At 47.0% G+C, this 13,695-nt stretch overlaps 1 protein-coding gene across 2 annotated transcripts in view; it reads left to right on the forward strand.

Moving 5' to 3' along the window:
* Positions 1–8,799: 8,799 nt before the first annotated feature.
* Positions 8,800–13,695, forward strand: part of RAB44 (RAB44, member RAS oncogene family) — a 35,749-nt gene continuing 30,853 nt past the window's right edge. The window contains exon 1 of one of the 2 annotated variants that reach the window (XM_031667672.1): positions 8,800–9,041. The gene's annotated coding sequence lies outside the window, so the exon portion shown is untranslated. The remainder of the gene's footprint in view (positions 9,042–13,695) is intronic. The other variant, XM_031667671.1, reaches the window with a different exon arrangement.

Genomic DNA, 13,695 nt, shown 5'->3' on the forward strand with positions numbered 1-13,695 from the left:
CCGACATGGCACATGTATACCTATGTGTCAAACCTGCACGTTGTGCACATGTACCCTAGAACTTAAAGTATAACAACAACAACAAAAAAGAAACAAAGTGGTAAGAAGTGCAAGATACACTAAGTTGTCCTTTACCACAGAGGGAATGACCCAGCAATGCCCCAGTTTATTTGACCACTTAAAACTTTACAAATTTGATAGATCTCTAAATTGTTGTAGGGAAAGTGGATGTGAACCCCTTTTGATCCCCTTTCCTGGCATGGATTGAAAAGAACACACTTGTCGGCCGGGCGCTGTACCGCTTCCAGCACTTTGGGGAGGCCGCAGGCGGGCTGGATCACGAGGGTCAGAGATCGGCGACCATCCTGGCTACATGGTGAAACCCCGCCTCTACTAAAATACAAAAACTAGCCGGGCTGGTGGCGGGCCTGTAGTCCCAGCTACTCGGAGTACTGAGGCAGGAGAATGGCCTGAACCTGGAGGCGGAGGCTTGCAGTGAGAGCCGCAGATCGCGCCACTGCACTCCAGCCTGGGTGACACAGCCAGACTGCCTCAAAAAAAAAAAAAAAAAAAAAAAAAAGAAAAGAACACACTTGTCGTAGTATTGGCGTCTTACCATCAGAGGCTGTGTAGACCATTATAGTAAGGATACTGTATCTGATCATGGCTGTGATTAGCTGCCACGTGGATAATCACCAATCACCATGCTTCAGTTGGATTTTACAGGGGCAGTATGGGGTGGAACCAATGGAGATAATATAGGGACCACCTCAGTATCCTTTAAGTCTCTGAGGGTATCACTAATTTCTACCCACCTGGGATATGCTATTACTTCTGATTTACGACCTTGACCAGCGGGATAATTTTAGAGACTTCTACTAAGTCTTTCTTTCCATAATGGCTCTTATTCCACAGATGACAGAGAATGTGAGAATGTGGCAGAATGTGAGAGTTCTGCCATCTGTGAAGTTATGCATCCCAATTTGCACTCAAGGGCTAGGAAATAACCATAGAGTAGGTCCACCGACTCACTGGGAGATGAGCTTGGCTAGAACTCTATTTATCATCTGGCCTTCTATGGCCCCCCTCTCTAAAAGGAGGCTACAATGGCATTTTGGATCACCTGGAAGCAATGAAAGCTCAGACCTTTTATCTAACAGACCTCAAATGATCTGGTTATTCCCTGTTCCACACTGTACAGCTATTCTGGTAAATAGCCAGAGGGCACTTTCGGGAAGAATCAAGGAAACATTTATTTTATATATTTATAGTGGCATTATGGATCTTTCTCTTCCATCAGTGTGTCCTGGGTCAGAACTGGCTCAATGCTGGAAACTAGGTAAGATATTGCAGTTTTCTATCTCGGCAGGTGACATCAGCCTCTGATCACTCACCCTTGATTTTTGTGGTTAAGTCAGGCAAGACTCTCATTAAATGCTCAGCTCTCTTGCCCTAGGGACTCCACTGCTGCAGAGCCCTGCAGATCAAGGAACCCTGGTCACCATTCAGGCCTTGCTGCCTGTCATTGTAATTGTGTCCACCTTGCCTCTGATGATTAAGTGGCCCTATGTGGTCTCTGCTCTTCCAGAACCTTAATGTCTCCATTGACAGTGGCCATGGCATTCCGTGGGAGTATCTCCTCCGTGAACCTGGGCTATGGAGGACAACCAGCACTGAGCTCCTTTCACTAGGAACTTCTTTATTGCTTTGCAAAAGGAAGGCCTTTTGGGCCCTCCTCTCTGAGCCTTCTAATCCCTCATTAGTACTCTTCCACGGCTGTTTCAGCATTGCTACCTCCCTGACTGTCAGCTATCATTGTGTCTAAACCTTAAGGATCAATTCAGTAGCATGTTAAGGCCAGCTCCAGAGGTCTCGCCAGGATGTTAAATTCCGAGTCAAAAGAAGGGTCACTCCATAAAACCCTGTTTATCTAGCTTTGTATTCCTCAGCTCCCCCCGGCCCCAGTCCCACATCCTCAAGATCTCCTCCTATATGTGTTTTCCTGTTCCTACTAATATATATCAACCAGACCTGTAGTTTTTATTGTGAATAAGCTATTTCCTCCAGCAATGGGGACTATATACTTTCCTGCTTGGGCAATGGTAAGACCTGACCCTAATTTCTGGTCTAGAATAGGGGTAGGCAAACCATAGTTCATGCACCAGCTGCCTGTTTTTGTATATAAAGTTTTATTGGAATGCACACACACCTATTTGTTTACCTATTGTCCATGGTTGTTTTTGCACTGTCGTTTTAAGAGCAAAAGTAGAATCGAATAGCTGCAACACAGACCACATGGCCTGCAAATCTAAAATATTTACTCTCTTGCCCTTTAAGAAAATGTTTTTTGATTCTGGTCTAGAGGCAGTGAAGGCAGGAGGGAAGGATCTTGAGGAAGATAAGCATCACCTTGTGAGACATCCACCTCAGGTGAGTCCTTAGCGTGGTCTTTAGGTTATGGGAGATTGTTCTCTAGTAAAGGAAGGGGTCCTTCTACAGGCCTAGAAGGCTCAAGGAAGCTGAGGGTACAAGCTTCTCAAGTGCATCTATCCAAATATCTCCATTCAAGTCCTAGTGCCCCATTCTTTCCCTATCAGAATTCTGACCCTGGGGTAGTAGGTCTGCTGAGGCTGTGCTTTTAGTCTCTCTTGAAACTTCACCCCTTTTACAATCAGATCCTGGGCCTGATTTTCAGCACAGCCTACTCTTGGGCTATGAGAGATAAGGGTCATTTAGAATGCTGTTATGGAGTTCTCCTGTCTTCACAACATACCCTGAGTTGTCTTTCTTCAAGGCTTCTAGGGCAAATAACAAAAGCCAACCAACCCCACAATCCTTATCATTACTATTGCCCTGTATCTTTCAAGTGTTAGACTTATGGCATAAGTCAATGTTGCTCCTGAAATTTTACCTGTGCCTCTTCCCAACCCACTACACACATTGTGGACATTGTGATGCTGTAGTCTGCCAAGGGTTATCACCACCTTACTCACCACCAGCATTTGGATCCACGTTGTCACTTCACTGGTGACTTCTGTTTTCAGAAGCCCATCCTGCTTCTGCCATTTCTGGAAACTGTCTTAGTCACCCCCACCATCCCCACTCCCCAAACAACTTGAGACAAGGACTTGTGTGCAGGTGGATTACCTGGGACGTAGTCCCTGGAGGCACAGCAGGAAAGTAGAGAATGTAAGAAAGGAGAAGGTCAATAAAGGTGTCAGTGAACAAGTTCCACTGTGTGCAACTGGGGCTTAAACCTGCTAGGGAGCCTCGAGGAAACCGTGTGGAACATACTCTACAATTTTCTCTCTGGAGTACTTATCTGGCTACCTAGGCTACGTATCTGTGGACACTGTCCATCACTGATAGGGCTGCCTTCAGGGCCTAGTCCAGATTGCTCCTCACGGGGTGGAACAAATTCCTGTAATGCTGAAGAAAACCAGAGGGATGAAGACATTTGAGGTGGGAAATCATTAGCCTGCCAGGAATTATCTACCAAAGCTTTAGGTGAACACAGATCCATATCTACCAAAGCTCGTGGCCCTAGGAAGTGGTGAGGGGCCAGAATGTCCATGCTGATGACTCCAGATCACACTGCCTGCTCAATACACCAGAAAGGGGAAGTGCCTCGCCCAGGGTCATTGCCGCTGTGACAGTTCTAAGAGGAGGCTTGCAGGGACCTATCTGTTTCTGTGCACCTCCTCAGTCTTTGATGTAATTTAGGTTTTCTCAATCTTACGTAAAGCGCTACCCAAATGCAGCTTTGAAGCAAGCTCCCTGACCCTGGTTTTCTGTGGGACTGCCCACCTGCCTAAGCTTCTTGAGCTATTTTGGAGCCAGTAGCTGGAGGCAGGGAGGCTCAGGTCCTAGCTTGCACCTCAGCTCTCACTGCAGGGCCCTAGAATGGAGAATATCTTGCTTCAGGATTTAACAAGCTGTGAAGAGTCTTCAAGCACTTGTAAGGAATTAAAAATTAGTGAGCGTGAAAACTTTCCTAATTGTAAAACAGTTTCACTGCTCTTGATCCTTGTCCATTGATTCTATTTTTGCAAAACCTAGTTCTGAGCACAGTGTTTTTCAGTTCAGTAACATTGTATTTTTCAGTTAGCGACATCGTTTCCAAACGTGCCTGGATCTAATTTTTTTCCTAGCACTTGGTATGTCCTGGCAGGTTTTTTCCCTGGTGCTGGTGCCGAGGACAAGGCCAAGCTGAGTTCTCACCACCTGCAGGACTCCTTGGCACTCTGGCTGCATCCGAGAGGGTGTGACCACTCTTGCCTTCTCCATGTCCCTTTTATTTCCATGGTGGGGAGCAGGGCCCGTGAGGGTTGGGGGACAAATAAACTGAGGATGCCTTGAGATCCTGAGGGCTGGGTCTTAAAAATCCAACCTCACTCTGTTTTTATAGGAGTGGAGAGAGTCCTTTGCTGGAATGAAGGTCCTGGATTTGTTGCATTTGCCCAAATACAGCAGCAAGCCCTATTGGTCCTATTTTCAGTACATATCCCGAGTCCAGCCACCTTTCATCATGACCTCCACCCCTGCCCTCCGTGGCCAAGCAACTGTCTCTTGTCTGGATTGTGTTAACTCCTCACGGGTCTCCCTGCTGCTGCTTTTGCCTAGTACAGTCTCTTCTCCAGAATGAAAGCAGCGGGGGGCGGGGAGGGGATCCCTTTCAAACCTAAGTCGGTTCGTGTCGCCCTCCAAATGGGCCCATATGGTCTACGGGTCCTGCCTGTTACCTCTCTCTCCATCGCCGCCGCCCGCCCGCACTTCCCTCCCCCGCGTGCTCCCTCCACGGGGCTCTCCTCACTGTTTCTCTTGCACACAAAGCCTGCTCCTGCCTCGCGGCCCCTCTGCCCTCTTCTTCCAGATCTTGTTTCTCACTTGTTCTTTCCAGCATCACCTCCTCAGGCCTCCCCCGAGCACCTCATCTAAAATACACCTCCCACCACCATTCTAGCCCTTGTCTGCTTTGCTTTTCCTCAAAACAATTACCACTGTTTGGCATTATATTACATATGGCTTGTTTTCCCTACAGTTTTCTACATTTTCATGTTTTCTACATTTTCTTATTCTACACTTTCTACATTTTGTATTTCGTAGCACAGTGTCCAGCACCTAGAAGTGCTTAATAAACATTTGTTGAATAAATAAGCCAGGTGCGGTAGCTTGTGCCTGTAATCCCAGTACTTTGGGAGGCCGAGGCGGGTGGATCACTCGAGTCCAGGAATTCCAGACCAGCCTGGACGACATGGTGAAACCCCTATCTCTACTAAAAATACAATAATTAGCTGGGTGTGGTGGTGCATGTTTATAATCCCAGGTACTTGGGAGGCTGAGGTGTAAGGATCACTTGAGCCCAGGAGGCTGCAGTGAGCTGTGACTGTGCCATTGCACTCTAGCCTAAGCAACAGAGTGAGACCGTGTCTCAAAAATAATAATAATAAAAAATAAATGAGTGCTTATTTAGTTCAATAAAGCCTCAGAAACTCTCTGAGTATCAATGTCCTCAGATAGTTGGTTGTGATAATATTCATTTTTTTATAAATTAAATTTGTTAATTTTAAAAACTTTTTGTTTTGAAATAATCTTATACATCCAGAAAAGTTGCAAATATAATAAAATAATCCCCATATACCCTTTACCATTGTTCCTAAATGTTAACATTTTACCATGTTTCCTTCATCAGTCTCTCTTTCTATATGTACACACTATTTTTAAGTTTCTTTTTGAATAGGTAATGTACACAGATAGTAAAAACATAAAATACATTAAAAGTAAAGAGTGAAACATAAATCTGCCCCCCTCCTCCATCCCAACACTTCTATCTAGCCCAACTCTGACTAGTTTCTTGTATATCCTGTCAGAAATATTCTATGCATTTACAAACATATGAATGTGTGTGCTTATCTATTATTTTTCTTTTTTTGAGACAGGACCTCACTCTGCCACCCAGGCTGGAGTGCAGTGGTGCAATCAGAGCTCAGTGCAGCCTGGACCTCCAGCGCTCAGGCGATCCTCCCACCTTGGCTTCCTGAGTAGCTGGTACTACGGCCATGCGCCACCATGCCTGGCTAATTTTGTTTATTTTTTTATAGAGACAAAGTTTCACCTTGTTGCCCAGGCTGGTCTTTAACTCCTGGGCTCAAGCAATCTGCCTGCCTCAGCCTCCGAAAGTGCTGGGATTACAGGTGTGAGCCACCTCACCTGGCCTGTATTAGTCCATTTTCACACTGCTATAAAGAAATACCGGAAACTGGGTAATTTACAAAGGAAAGAGGTTTAATGAACTCACAGTTCCACATGGCTGGGGAGGCCTCGGGAGACTTACAATCACGGTGGAAGGTGAAGGGGAAGCAAGGACCTTCTTCACATGGCAGCAGGGGAAGAAATTATACAAGCGCAGGAAAAACTGCCATTTGTAAAACCATCAGATCTCGTGAGAATTCACTCACTGTTACAAGAACAGCATGGGGGAAACTGCCCCCATAATCCAAACACTTCCCTCCTTTGACACATAGGGAATATAATTCGAGATGAGATTTGGGTGAGGACATAAAACCTAACTATATCACGGCCCTTATCGCATATATTTCATACACACACATACACTTTTTTCTTCATAAAAAGCACACTATCCTCACTGTTCTGCCCCTTACTTTTTTCATATGACACAATATCTTGAAGGCCATTCCATATCCGTTCACCTGGATCTTTCTCATTTTCTTCACGGGTGCAGAGTATGCCAGTGTTCGGATGTATCAGAGCTCATTTAACCAGCTCCCTACTGATGGAAATTTAGATCATTTCCAATCCTTTGCTACTACAGACAATGCTGTAATGAATATCCATCCATACTGTCATATTGTATATCATCTGTGGAACCAATGACTGAAAGTGAAATTGCTGGGTAGAAAGATTTTTGCATTTTAAATGTTGACAGATATTATACATTTCTTTTCATAAAAGGTGTACCAGTTTATATTCCTGCCAATATTGTGTGAATGTGTTTCCTACATCCTTTGTGATATAGTATATCACTTTTTTGGTCTTACTAATTGAATAGCTGAATAAAACTACATTGATATCTCAATGTATTATTTTTATAAACATTTTTCATATGTTTAAATCCATTGATATTTGTTTTTCCATGAATTATTTATTCATATATGGTGCCAGTTTCTCTAATGCATTATGGGTCTTTCATTGATCTGTAGGAGATCTTTACCGAGGGAGGAAATTAACTTATTTTCTATGATATGTGAGTATTTTTTCACAGTTTATTTGCCTTTTGACTTGACTTGTCAATGGTGACCTTTTATTGCCATTCAGTTTTATTTATTTTTTAAAAGTTTCCGTATGGTTGAATGACTCAATATTTTCTTTTGTGGCTTCTAATGCTTTGTGATATATCTGGAAGGGCCTTGCCTAATTGAAGATTATTTAAAAATTATCCCATGATCTCTTTCTTCCCTTTTTTTTCTTCTTTCTCTTCTTCTTCTTCCTCCTCCTCCTCCTCCTTCTCCTCTTCTCCTCCTTCTTCTTTTTTTTTTAATAGAGACAGAGTCTCACCATGTTGTCCAGACTGGTCTTGAATTCCTGGGCTCAGGCGATCCTCCTGCCTCAGCCTCTCAAAGTGCTAGGATTACAGGCATGAGCCACCACACCTAGGCTATCCCATGACAGATCTTTCTTTCTTTCTTTCTTTCTTTGCTTTCTTTCTTTCTTTCTTTGCTTTCTTTCTTTCTCTCTCTCTTTCTTTCTTCCTTTCTTTCTTTCTTTTCTTTCTTTCTTTCTTTCTTTCTTTCTTTCTTTCTTTCTTCTTCTTTCTTTCTTTCTTTCTTTTTTCTTTCTCTCTCTCTTTCTTTTTTCCTCCCTCCCTCCCTCCCTCCCTCCCTCCCTCCCTTCCTTCCTTCCTTCCTTCCTTCCTTCCTTCCTTCCTTCCTTCCTTCCTTCCCACCCTTCTTTCCCTCCTTCTTCTGCAACCATGGCAAATGAACTATGCCATGATTTCTTATGGCATTTGTTCAAACATACAGAAAAGTAGAAGAACATAATGAGCCCGCGGTACCCTCATCAATTCCAGCAGGGATCAGAACAGGGCCAGAGCCAGTCTTGTTTAATCTATGTCCTACCTATTCTCCCCACTCTTTTGAAGTAAATCCCAAACAACATATAATTGTGTGATTTTGATTTTTAAAATGCTTATGCTTTTATCCATCTGGAATGCTTTTAGAGTTAGAGCTCTAACTTTGTTTTTTGCAGATACCTAGCCCATTCTCCCAACACAGTTTATTGAATAAACTATCTCTTCTCCAATGATTTGAAATGATGCCTTTATGATACACTAAATTCCCACAGATATTCGAGTCTATTTCTGTCTATTCATTATTCTGTTCCACTGATTCATCCATCTATAGTCATGCTCCAATTCCACACCGTTCTGATGGCTGTAGCTCTACAATGTATTTTGGTATCAGATTAGATTGTTCCCTAAAAGGTGATTTAGATATAAAGCCTCCCCTGAGGCTCAAAGACACTGTCTGAGAATGAGGGCCTGAAGTGAGGCAGGGTGGGCAGTTCTCCTGGGGCATCTGATATACTTAGCTTCAGCCACGGCTGGGCTCATCAACCTGCTGCTGTCTGGGATAAGGCATTGCCTTGGCAACCAGAGACTCAGGCCCAGTCCTGGCTGTGCCACTAAGGGCTAGGTGATCTTGAGCAGTCCATCTCACTCTTTGGAGCCTCTGTTTAGGAAGGCCTCCCTGCTAGCTCCAGCATTCTCCACTTCAAGACACCAATCAGGGCAGGGATGCCTGGGGGTGCCAGGCAAAATTGTGAAAGGGCTGCCAGTGGTCGCTTCCACAGGAAGTCCTGTAGATGAGCACAGAGATTGGCTCGCTGGGGAACGGAAAGGGCGATTAAGCAAGACAAGACTGTTAACAGTTCTAGAGCTCGTGGGCTCTGTAGGGCAGCAGTCACCCCACCACCAGGTCCCAGAGCCCAGGGCTGCGTGTTCCACTGGGAGCCTTTGAGAGGTAGGAGCCATCCCAAGGTTGCAATGCTTCTTTTTCTTTGGAAGGATGAGGATGGGGGAGGGAGCTGGGGTCCCTGTTTAGCTTCTATGTCAAGGGTGCAAGGGGCAGAGCCCTCTTTTCCCCTGCATTTGGAGCTCTCTGCGTGGTCTAAGGGAGGGGATGGGAAGGCACTTGGGCAGGAAGCTGGGGTGCATCACCACCCGTAAATGGCTGTGCAAGCTGCGGCAAGCACCTGGTTTCTCAGAGCCTCAGTTTCTCTATTAGGAGAGGAGAAGTGAGGATAAGTAGACTGGAACAAGACACTAGGTGGTCTCTCAGGCCCACCGACTTGGGCAATTGGGGTTTAGCGAGTATGGCTATTATTTATAGCTATTGAAGCCAGCCGAGTGCACAGCAGGCCCAGTTCTAAGCACTCTTTGGTGAGACAGTGATGGACACCTGGAGGCCCCAGGCAGGGCCCATGCCAGGTTGTAATCTGCCACTGCCCCACCCCACCCTTCTTCTCTGGCTTCCACTTCCTGGTAGGCAGCCTGTGGTGCCTGCTGCCTCACAGAACACCACAGTGGGAGTGGATTCCCCTGGATGCTTGGGAGTGGGATTCATTTGCTCTCATGTTTGGCTTCAAGCTTTATGCGATTTCTTAGGTGAGGGATGTGGGGAGAGGTGATCATGCTGAGGGGCTGTATGTGTGTCCTAGCCATGAAGGGGTCCCCCACTCTTAACGATGTGAGGCATGAGGATGCACTAAGGGGAAAGTGGTGGAGGAGAAGGGCGCTGGCAGGGTGGCCCTGCTGGCTGACTCGGAGGGATGTGTGCTGGGCGACGGCACTTGCACATGCAGAATGGAATGATGGAATGGCCATGAGGGGTGCTGTGTCTGACCGAGAGGCTGACGGTGAGGGAGTGGAGGGTGAGGGTGATGGCCGAGGAGGGTGTGTGTGCGTGCACGTTTGCATGTGTACTTTTGTGGATTGACTGAAGGATGTCCTTACTGTCTCTGAGGGACTAGGCCTGGCCTAAAAGGGACACAGGCTGTTTTTAGGGTATGCTGTCAGGCCGTGGGGTGCTGTCAGGGATCTGAATATGAAGGTGAGCACACCATCCCACCTGATGGTGACAAGTGACTGATTTTGAGGTGGTGATGGCTGGAGGGCATCTGCTGCCTTCCTGCCCCAGACCACCTGACAGGCAAGGAGCAGGTGGCTGAGTGCCCCTCCTGGAGAGAAGGATTGACTGGCAGAGAGGGCAGATGCTGGGGTGGGGCAGGCGAGGTATCTGGAAGGTGCTATTTCCTTATATAATGCCAGTGGACTTCTGGAAATGGGCTGTGGAGGTGCAGCTGGGCTAGGAACTCCCAGAAAGGAATGTCAAGAACACCACATGTCCTAGGATGTGGCTGCAGGGAATTTCTTCCAGGATTCCTACTTCCTACACTTGTGGGAGCTCAGTAGGCTGTGATGTGACACTCATATCACAGTGGACTTTGCTTCCGGAGGCTTCTGCACAGGGAATCTCATCTTGCTCCCTTGGCCGTGTTATCTCCATCACCGGAAGTACACGAGACACTGGGCGTCACCACAGGAGCCAAGCCTGTCAACGCCCACCCTGCTCCAAAGCCCTTGTCCCGCTCAGGGCTACTCCACTGGGCGTTTGTCATCCCCAGAGGGGCCTTCTGCCTAGGGAAGAGCCACCTCTCCAGGATGTAGCCTTGGGGAAGTCCATCTCATGACCAACCAGAAAACAGAATCCGGTGTAGTTCTACCACTGACATCACGGCTTGGGCAGGTCACTCTGCCTCTTGGAACCTCCCTCAGTTTCCTCATTTGTCAAATGGGATCAATTGTATCTGCATGGAACCTGGCTTTTATGTGCCTCAAATAGAATTCAACTTTATCAATGTCATCACCACTGTTGTCATTGCTACCTTTACCCGGTAGTCACGGATGCCAAGCACACTCTTTGGAACGTGCTTCATGTGGATCATATATTCAGCAAATATTTACAGAGTACCAACTGTGTGCCAAGCGCTGTTCTAGGCTCTTGGGATAGAGCAGTGAACAGAATGGTCGACTCCCTACTCAGGTGAGGCCTCTGTATCAGCATCAGGAGAAGGAAAATTTACAACAAAAATGAGCAAAAGGCTCTCTATTCTGGGAAGGTGACAAGTGCTAAGAGAAAGTGAATCTGGAAAGGGAGGTGGGCCATCCTGGGAAATGGGAACTGATGTTTCAACTTTAATTATCTTGCCTAACCCTCATAGCAACCCTGTGTGAGAGCTATTAGTCTTAAGTTTCCAGTGAGGAAGCTCAGGCACAGAGACGCTGATTGACTTCCCTAAGGTTGCACAGCCCATGGGCAGCAGAGCTGGGAGAAGCAGAGGCCTGTCTGACTTCACAGCAATGGGACTGGAAGTCACTTTCTCTCATGAGCCTCCTTTTCTGCAACTCCAGGTCAAGAGAGTGGGACTGACCCTCTTCTAGTACTGAGGCTCAGTGACTCTTTCTTTTATTTTTCCTTTTTTATTTTTTTGAGACAGAATCTCACTCTGTCACCCCAGCTGGAGTGCAGCGGTGAATCATAGCTCACTGTAGCTTTGACCTCCTGGGTTCAAGTGATCCTCCCATCTCAGCCTCCCAAGTAGCTAGGACTGCAGACACACCACCAAGCCCAGCTAGTTTTATTTTATTTTGTAGAGACAGGGCCTCGCTATGTTGCCCAAGCTGGTCTTGAACTCCTGGGCTCAAGTGATCCTCTTGCCTCAGCCTCCCAAAGTACTGAGATTACAGGCCACCACGCCCAGCTTATTTTGTTGTTGTTTTGTTTCTTAATCTCCTTCTATTCTACAGGGAGTCTGTCTTTGAGTGTAACCTACAAGGCTGGAACTGCTAGGCCAAACCCTATTAGCTACTGAAGAAGGGTCATCGGCCCATGGAAGGAAGGGGCTCCCCTCTTAGGGGGATGGGGAATGGAGATAGATGGTGACTTTCTAGGTGTGGAAGGCCTCTCTAGGTGTGGAAGGCCTCTAGACCCAAGGAGGGGTGTCTATGTGGTCATTATTTCCATGGGGCAACATGGGGTGAATTAGGGGTGAGAGATACCGGGTGAAGGCCAGTTAGATTAGCATAGGGACTTCCCTATTCTAACACCTAGAATCTTACTCCTCATTCTTGGCTTTTTAGCCTCCATGTTTTTTAGTAGAAAGACTTTTTTTTTTTTTTTTTTTTTTTTTGAGACAGTGTCTCGCTCTGTTGCCTAGGCTAGAGTGCAGCGGTGTAATCTTGGCTCACTGCAACCTCTGCCTCTTGGGCTCAAGGGATTCTCCCTCCTCAACCTCCCTAATAGCTACGACTTGAAGTGCACGCCACCATGCCCGGCTAATTTTCTGGTTTTGGTAGAGATGGAGTTTCACCATGTTGCCCAGGCTGGTCTCAAACTCCTGGCTTCAAGTGATCCACCCGCCTTGGCCTCCCAAAGTGTTAGGATTACAGGTGTGAGCCACTGTGTCTGACCCTGATATTTTCTGATTCTATTCAGTTGTCTGTTAGAACATTCCACATTCTGGGGACAGTGAGTCAGCAGAGGAAGTGGGTTGAGAGCCCAGTACATATCCTAAGCAAGGCTGGGCATATATGAGGGCATCAGGGTTAAGTATAATCTCTCCTGCCCTGGAGCTCACTGCTAAGCTATGTCACCTCCCCCAGGAAGCCCTCTCTGACACCCTGATCAGTGAGTTGCTCCTTTTTCAGTGCTCTCCCAGCACCTGACACACAGGTGTGCTGCTCCTTCTGTGCTACACTGTAATTATGTTTGTGTCTCCTGCATGAGGCTGTGAGGTCCCCCGGGGGAGACCAGGAGTTAGTCACACCTCTACCTGGAGGGCCAGGGACTCTGCTGGGGTGTGCAGGGGTGTCCTGCACAAGGATGCCCAGCCAAGGAGGTGCATGGGGACTGGAATCCAGTCCACATTCCACTTGTCAAACCATGAGCCCTGGCACTGGGCTGTGTCTGCCAGCAGGAAATATCTTTTCTTAATTTGCTTAAAGGAAACATATGGATTGTGGCGGGCCTGCTGAGCACTGTACTGGCATTCAGTTGGCGCTCGGTAAATGGTTGTTGCTTATGTGCATGACAGAGGGTGGGAAGGGTTGGGGCAGATGAAGTCTTCAGGAGAGGTGTGCTGGTTACTGTTCTTTGGTGGGGGCAGGAGACCTGATTCATAGCATTTGCTGATTCCCATGGTACCAGTACTCCCACAGTGGCTGATTCCAAGCTGCCGAGATAGGAAGAGGTGTGCACAGTCGGCCCTCACAAGCCCCAGCACACCACTGTGGTTTTACATTTATGATCTTAAAACGGCATCTGATGGCCGGGAGCGGTGGCTCACGCCTAAGACAGGCGGATCACGAGGTCAGGAGATCGAGACCATCCTGGCTAACACGGTGAAACCCCGTCTCTACCAAAAATACAAAAAGTTAGCCGGGCGTGGTGGTGGGCGCCTGTAGTCCCAGCTACTTGGGAGGCTGAGGCAGGAGAATGGCGTGAACCCAGGAGGTGGAGCTTGCAGTGAGCTGAGATCGTGTCACTGCCCTCCAGCCTGGGCGACAGAGCGAGACTCCGTCTCAAAAAAAAAAAAACAAAACTGCTTCTGAAACAG

Source organism: Papio anubis, chromosome 6, assembly GCF_008728515.1.
Source record: "Papio anubis isolate 15944 chromosome 6, Panubis1.0, whole genome shotgun sequence".
Classification (NCBI taxonomy): domain Eukaryota; kingdom Metazoa; phylum Chordata; class Mammalia; order Primates; family Cercopithecidae; genus Papio; species Papio anubis.